The following is a 7,699-nucleotide window of genomic DNA, read 5'->3' on the forward strand; positions in this document are numbered from 1 at the left end:
CCAGATGAATGACGGATGGACGGATGGATGGATGATGGATGGATAGAAGGATGAACAGTTGGATGGATGATGGAAAGATAGATGGAAGGATGGATGGATGAACAGGTGAATGGATGGATGGACAGGTGAATGGATGGATGATAAAAGGATGGACGGATGATGTATGGATGGAGGGATGGATGATGGATGGATGGATGATGGATGGGTGGAAAGATGAACAGGCGAATGGATGGATGATTGGATGGATGGATGGAAGGACCCACAGATATATGGGAAGATGATGGAAGAATGGATGGATGGATGAATGGATAATGGATGGATGGATGGAAGGATGAATAGGTAAACAGATAGATGATGGAAGGATGAATGGATGGGTAGATGGACAGGTGAACGGATGGATAGATGGGTGAACAGATGGATGATAAAAGGATAGATGAATGATGGATGGATGAAAGGACAGATGGATGGATGGATGGATGATGGATAGATGGATGGAAGGATGAACAGGTAAATAGATGATGGAAGGATGAATGGATGGATGGATGGACAGAGAGTGAACAGCACAGGGGCCCTCCTGCATCCCTTGCCACTCACCTGGATGTACAGGTCCACCAGCTCGCTCTGCCGCAGGATGTAGTAGATATTCCCTGCTTGCAGCCAGGCATGCGCCTCCTCTTTCTTCTGGAGGTCAATGAAAATCCCCAGACTTCGTTTGGTGTAGTCCAGAGTGGATCTGTAGGCCCTGGAATCAGACACAGGTGTCAGAACAAGGGCTCTCATCCTCCTGGAACCAGTCTGCCTCCTCCCGTGGGTCTGGTGACAGATGAATCTGGAATGTGGGGACTGCGAACGGCCCTCTTGTATGTGCAGTGTTCTGCCCTTCCCAGGCTGCTGGGAGGGCCAGGGTGAACACACACGGCATGGAAAAGATGAAGGACATCCTTCTGAGGGAATCGAGCATCATGCTGCCCTGTGGCAGGAGGAGTGTGCTAGTCCATCTCCCCTGCCTCCCAGACATGGCCTGAGTCTTCTCCAGACGCCCCAGGAGCCGTTAGTGTTCACAGGCTATCTAGGCCGACGGTTCTCAAGGTGTGCAGGCATCACAGTCACTCGGAGGCCTGTCTGTATAGCTTGCTGGCCCTGCCCCCAGAGCTTCCGGCTCCACAGGCCTGGGGCAGGCCCCAGAACTTCCACTTGCCACAAGCTCCTAGGTGATATAGATGCTGCTCTGCTGGTCCAGTGACTACACTTTGAGAAGCATGGCTCTAGCACACTGGCCCATTTTCCTTCTGTGAACCTGAGACCAAGACTGGAGCCAGTCTCCCGGGTCCCCATGGAATCTGGCTCCTTCCCTGCTCTCTCAATAAGTCCGACACTCGAGGGGCTGTGACTGCAGTAATGTCACCAGGCCCTGTGGGTGGGGTGGCCAGGGCCATGGTTACCCCACCAGGTCAGGATGCTCGGGGGAAGCTGAGTGGGCCACATATGGGACGTGAGACCTTGAAACCCTGCCCCAGGAAAGCAGGTGACCCAATTGGCTCTGTCTTCTGTGGGAGAGAAGCCACAGGTGGCTGCTGTGGTCACACTTAAGGGGACAGATGAAAGCCAGGAGTGAAGACTCGGGGCAGGCAGAGGTCAGATGACAAAAGCCACCACAGTAGGAAGAACAGCCCAGAGTGCCCGTACTGCCTCTGCTGGGGTAGAGATGACCTTTGACCCAACAAGGGAGGCTCAAGCTGGGACTCACGAGCCAGCAGCAGCCCTGGGACGACCCCAGACCCACCAGCTCAAAGCATCTGATGCCAAGGAACCAAATGATCCAAAGGAAAGGGGCTGATGGGCCCTGGGCCAGCTTCCCTGTGCCCCCCTCCCTGCCCTGCCCCCCCAACCCCCTTGGCCACCTCCATACCCCTACCACTGCAAAGCCAGCCCTCACCGCTCAGTGCCCAGGGACAGGTAGAGCTGACTGATGGTCTCCAGGAGCTGCCCCCTCCAGCACCTTGTCGGTCACCTTGCAGGCCAGGGAGAGCTGGAACTCGTGGTAGAGGACACACTGGGCCTCGCTGGGCATGACGACGCTGTAGAAGTAGCACAGCCACTGGACGGCCCACAGCTGGCCTGGGCAGAAGACAAAATGGAAGACGTCAGCCTCCCAGCATCGAAGCGAGGCTGGCTGGGCTTGGAGGCCCCTGCGCTGTGCTTGTCTCTTTCACACCTCTGTGAACCTGGGCCCCATAGGCGGGGAGCCTGAGCGCAGACAGGCCATGCACCTGTGCCAGGGCAGACGCCAAGCACACTGTGACGTGGGCACAGGTTGGTGCAGATGCTCATGGTAGAGGCCGGCCTTCTTTACAACTCCCAGGGCCGAGGTCCTGGCCAGGCTTGGCCCCTGCACCAGGCCATCTGTTTCTGCTTCACAAAGTCCCTCTGGCGAGGACCAGGGCCGCCTTCAGCCTGAGCTGATGAGGCCAGGGGCACAAGTAGCCTCTGTCGCAGATGGAACCCTGAGAGAGCAAAGCCAAGCGTCATGTCTGCCACACATGGCATCATGTTGGGGGAATGGGGTTCCCACACGTGCTTCTCTCATGCAACCAGGCTCCAAAACCATAGGTTCACTGGCCTCTCCCAAAGCCACGGTGCTGGGAACAGTGGAAAGCTTCTGATTTTCTAGTGTCAGAAATATTCCGAAGATTAACACCGGAAACCAGGTACGCCAAATGGACATCTGTCACACATGCCCCCCAACGACAGCTGAATGCACAGTCCTCTCGAGTGCCCATGGGACATTCCCAATGACAGACCATGTGCCAGGCCACAAAATGAGCCTCAGTGAATGGAGAAGGACTGAGACCAAAGCAGAGGTGTTCTTCAGCGGTACTGGCATGAAACTGGAAATCAAGAGTGAAGGAAAGTGGGAAATTCAAAAATATGTGGAAATTACACAGTCTTAAACAACCAGTGACTCAAAGAAGAGACCATCAGGGAAACTGAAAACTAATTTGAGAAGAATGCAAACAAATGCACAGTCCGGGCCAGCACGGTGGCTCACGTCTGTCATCCCAGCATCGTGGGAGGCCGAGGCAGGAGGATCGCTTGAGTCCAGGAGTTTGAGATCAGCCTGGGAAAAATGGTGAAACCTCGTCTCTATAAAAAAATACAAAAGTTAGCCGGGTGTGGTGGTGCACATCTGTAATCCCAGCTACTCGGGAAGCTGAGGCATGAGAATGGCTTGAAGCTGGGTAGAAGTTGCAGTGAGCCAAGATTGCACCACTGCACCCCAGCCTGGGCAATGGAGCAAAACCTAAAAAATAAAAAATAAAAAAAAAAAATAGCACAGCGTATCAAAAACTCCAAGATGCAGCTAAGGCAGTGCTGAAAGGGAAATTTATAAATATAAATGTCTACATTCAAAGAAAGAAGAAAAATCTCAAATCGAAAACCTAACCTTCCACCTTGAGAAACTAGAAAACGAACTAAACCCAAAGTGAATAAAAGGAAGAAAATAAGAAAATAATAAACGTGAGAGTGGAAATGGGAAGTAAAAATACAGAGAATGGAAAAACAAAAGAGATAGTCAACAGAACCAAAAGTGGGTTTTTTGAAAATAATAACAAAATTGACAAGTCTTTCACCAGACTGACCAAGGAAAGAAAGATGGGACACAAACGACTAAAATCAGAGACTGAGCACCATGGCTCACGCCTGTCATCCCAGCGCTTTGTGAGGCCGAGGTGGAAGGATTGCTGAGGCCAGCATTCAAGACCAGCCTGGGGGAACATGATGAGACCCCATCTCTAATAAAAATAAATACACAATTACAAACCCAAGTTTCTAAAATCAGAAATGAAAGAGGAAACATTATTGCCGACCTGACAGAAATAAAAGGATTCCATGAAAACACTACGAACAATTGTACACCAACAAATCAGACCATCTAGACACAACAGCCAAACTCCTAGAAGGACACGAACTACCGGAAGTGACTCAAAAATGACCCCAAGTAAGCATGTGGGGTATCAACTCCACCCTCGGTCTCCTCGACCGTTCAGCGCAGGGTGGGGAGACAGGGACGCATGATCTCTATTCCCTGGCCTGCATTTCCAAGTCTGAATCCCCCAGCACCCTGGGGAGGGCCTCGTAGGAGGAGGTGCCGCAGGCTATTGTGCCAGGAGCCACCGGAGGCTGCAGTGGGGGCTGGGGCGCTGGGCTCCTGGAGGGTCTCCTTCCAGTCAGAGAATGCCCCTGGGGAAGAAGCCTGGGTATGAACCCCCACCCCTCCTTGGGCAGATGTGTGGGACCGGGGCCCCTTCACACGGTCCTTTCCAAAATCTCATCCCTCCTAGGGCCAGGAGTGGGTGCCAGGCCTGTGCTGGGAAATGGGCAGATTTGGCCACAGCCCCTGGGGCTCTGGTCCAGGCCACAGCAGGCACCTCTGAGTGGTCTCACTGTGCCATGACAAAGCACTGCAAGGCAGAGGGGACTCAACAGTATCCCTTGTCTCAGCCATTTCCCTGGACTCAACTTCCTCATCTATTCTCTGCGGCCTAGATTTCAGACAGCCCTGCCCACCTACTGTCCGTTTACTGCTCAGTGTGCAGTGACTGTTCGACAGCACTCCATGGCTCCCCAGTGCTCTTGGGGAAAAGGCCAAGCCACAGACTGAGGCCCCAGGCCCTGCTTAGCTCTCCAGAAGAGCTTCTCACCATCCAGCACTCAACCCACCCACTCCCAACTCTGCATTTCCCTGTATGAGCCCTGCTCACTCACCCCCGCTCACACCCCACTTATCCCTGCTCACACTCCCGCTCACTCACCCCCACTCATCCCCGCTCACACTCCCGCTCACTCACCACCACTCACTCACTGCCGCTCACAACCCACTCATCCCCGCTCACTCACTCCCACTCGCTCACCCCTGGGCCTTCACACAGGCTACACCGCCAGCCCCTCCCCCACCACCAGTCCCTCATCCACATCTATTACTTGACTAAATCCTCTCAACCCTCTGGTCCCAGACTAAAGAGGCTTCCCTAACCTGGGGCCAAGTGCTGCCCCGCCATCACGCCACTCACCCTTTTGTGGCTTCTCTGGCCTGAAGCTCATGTTCCCACGCTCAGCACCTGCTTCCCGAGGACCCCACAAGCTCCATTTGTGGGTGGGGCCTGGCATACTCTGCACGAGCTGCTTTTGCATGAACTGCTCTGTGGCTTTGGGCAATCACCCGCCCCTGTGTCCTCTGTGAAGTGGGATGACAGGTGCGCAGGGCTGCCGAGATACCAAGCAGATAACACAGGCACAAGAACTGGCGTTCAGGGCCTGGCTCATGGAGGGGCCCTAAGTCCCAGCTCAGCAGAGCCTGCCTTGATCCCAGGGTTATGGCCAGGGATTCCCAGCACGCAGGACTTTCCGTGCTCAAGGCAGGATGGTCCCTGAGCAAACCTGAAAGAGCTGGCTGCCCCAGTAGGGCACAGAGGGCCTGGCCCTGCATGGGAACCGCCTGTCTCCAGGGCGCTTGCCAACATCTGCTGCTGGCCATGACTCAGCACTTTCGATGGTGGAAAAACCACCACTTGTTTCCGAATCACAAACCCCAGGTGTGCCCTGACTCGAGTGGCCCCAGAAGTCACACAGGAGGAACTAGGGCACTCACTCTCCAAGTGGTCCATCTCCACGGCCACCAGAAGGGCCTACTCACAGCAGCCCTTGCACTGCTGGGCTGGGACCTGGCGGGTGCAGAGGTGACCCAGCTGCAGGAGTATGTGGGTGAAGTCTCAGCCACACTCCAAACAGGGAAGCCTCGAGAACAGACGCACAGCCTCCAGAAGGTAGTGCTGGGCCAGCCTGCTGGCACCTACATGCAGGCACAGGGTCCCGAAGTTGGCCAGCACCACTGCCTGGTTCCTCCGCTGGCTCAGGTCCCAAACCACCCATAGGGCACAGTAGTAGCCCTCGGCTGCCTGCCTTGTCTGGCCCGTCCTCTTCAGAGCCACGGCCACCATGTTGGCAATCACACCTTCCTGGTGCTCGCTGGCCACCACTGCATCCTAGACAGACTGCAGGATGTTCAAGGACACCAGGCTCTGCCCATGAAGCACATGCAGCCAGGCCAGGGCCACCAGGGTGTCCACGATGGCACAGACTCCGGCAACAGCACTGGCTTCCACTGCCTGCGTCATGAAGGTGATGGCCGGGCCGTGGTAGCCATGGTGGCTGTACGGCTGGGCCAGGCTGGCGTGGAGAAGGCCACGCAGAGCCTGGCCTGTGCCCGAGGTTAGGGAGGCCAGCGCTCATCTGAGGTAGTGGGAAGTCTGGGTGGGGACGCTGTGGAGCTGGAGGGCATTCTGGAGCACCAGGTTCACGCTCCTCAGCGAGCCGGCCAGCGAGTCCTGTGTCCTCAATGAGGCCACCTTGACACAGCTCAGCACCAGGTGGGGCAGGCACTTGCAGCTGTAGATGTCAGCCAGGAGCAGGGAGCAGTCTGAGAGCCACGCAGCGTCTGGAGCTCCTGAGTCCCTGTGCAAAAGCAGCAGCCGCTCTAGGAAGGACAGGGCCACCTCGGGCTGCTTGAGGTGCACATGGTGCCTGGCCAGCAGGAAGCAGGCCCGGGCCTTGGCCTGCAGGCTCTGGCCACCCACCGCCCCCTGCAGCACCAGCTGTAGGAGCTCCCTGTCCACCTCGGTGCTGCAAATGTGGCTGGGCGTCCCCAGGAGCAGGGCCATAGCTTTGGGAACCACCTGTGTACAGTTCTCCCGGTTCTGCTTCTGGTAAATGCTGGTCAGGTTGGCGTACACAGCCACCACCTGGAACAGGTCCCCGAAGCTGCTGTCCAGGGTCCCCAGTGTTTCCTCAAAGTACATCCGGGCCTGGGACAGCTTGAGCCTCCTGCAGCACAGCCGCCCTAGGAGGAAGCAGAGCCTGGCCAGGGCCATGAGGAGGCCAGCTTTCTTGGCTGCCCCTCAGGCCTGTGCCAGGCGCCCAGTCAGCTCCTCCTCATCGCTAAAGCTGCAGAACATGCCACTCAGCCATGTTGTACAGGCCACGGAAGCTGGCCTTGTATCCGGAGGTGTTCAGGAACAGCAGCCGTGAGATCAGGGCCTCTGGATCCTCCCAGTCGTCTTCAGCTTCCAAGCAGCTTCCAAGCAGAAGGAGGGCTCCTCGGGGTCCTGCAAGCTCACGTTGCTGGATGCCGCACAGAGACCCCAGGACGCTGGCTCCTTTGCATTGTTCCAGAACATTCCTCACCTTCGGAAGGGTCTCCTGTGGCTCCAGGCCCAGGCAAGGTGGAGGTATTTCTGCAAGTCACAAAAATACCTAGACAGATTAGAGTCCAGCAGTGAGTCCTTGGTCCACTGGGGGCAGGGTCCCCGCATCCCCACCCCCGTCCCTGGTGCAGCTTGCCATGAGCCCTGGAGAATTATGTGCAATGGAAACCTGGGGCCTGGAGCACGTAGGAACTCCGGCACTATGGGGACAGAGAGAACACGCAGGCCCGTGGCCCAACTCTCCTACGAAATCACCCTCCTGTCCTGCTTTGTCGCCCACCTGACAGCATGGTTTGAGGAGACTATGTCAGCTCAGCGATCCCTCAGAGATGCCTTTCCCTTTAGAAAGAATCAAAGCCTTCTAACTGGACCCATGTATATGCAGCACTACAACTACAAATGTAACTTCTGTCAGCATATTGGGCCCCCCGGTGGGG

General features: G+C 56.0%; 1 pseudogene; it reads right to left on the reverse strand.

The window, feature by feature from the left end:
• Positions 1-426: 426 nt before the first annotated feature.
• On the reverse strand, positions 427-7,292 carry LOC113223305 (annotated as a pseudogene).
• Positions 7,293-7,699: the final 407 nt, after the last annotated feature.

The sequence above is a fragment of the Piliocolobus tephrosceles genome, unplaced genomic scaffold (genome assembly GCF_002776525.5).
Source record: "Piliocolobus tephrosceles isolate RC106 unplaced genomic scaffold, ASM277652v3 unscaffolded_40781, whole genome shotgun sequence".
NCBI classification, from domain to species: domain Eukaryota; kingdom Metazoa; phylum Chordata; class Mammalia; order Primates; family Cercopithecidae; genus Piliocolobus; species Piliocolobus tephrosceles.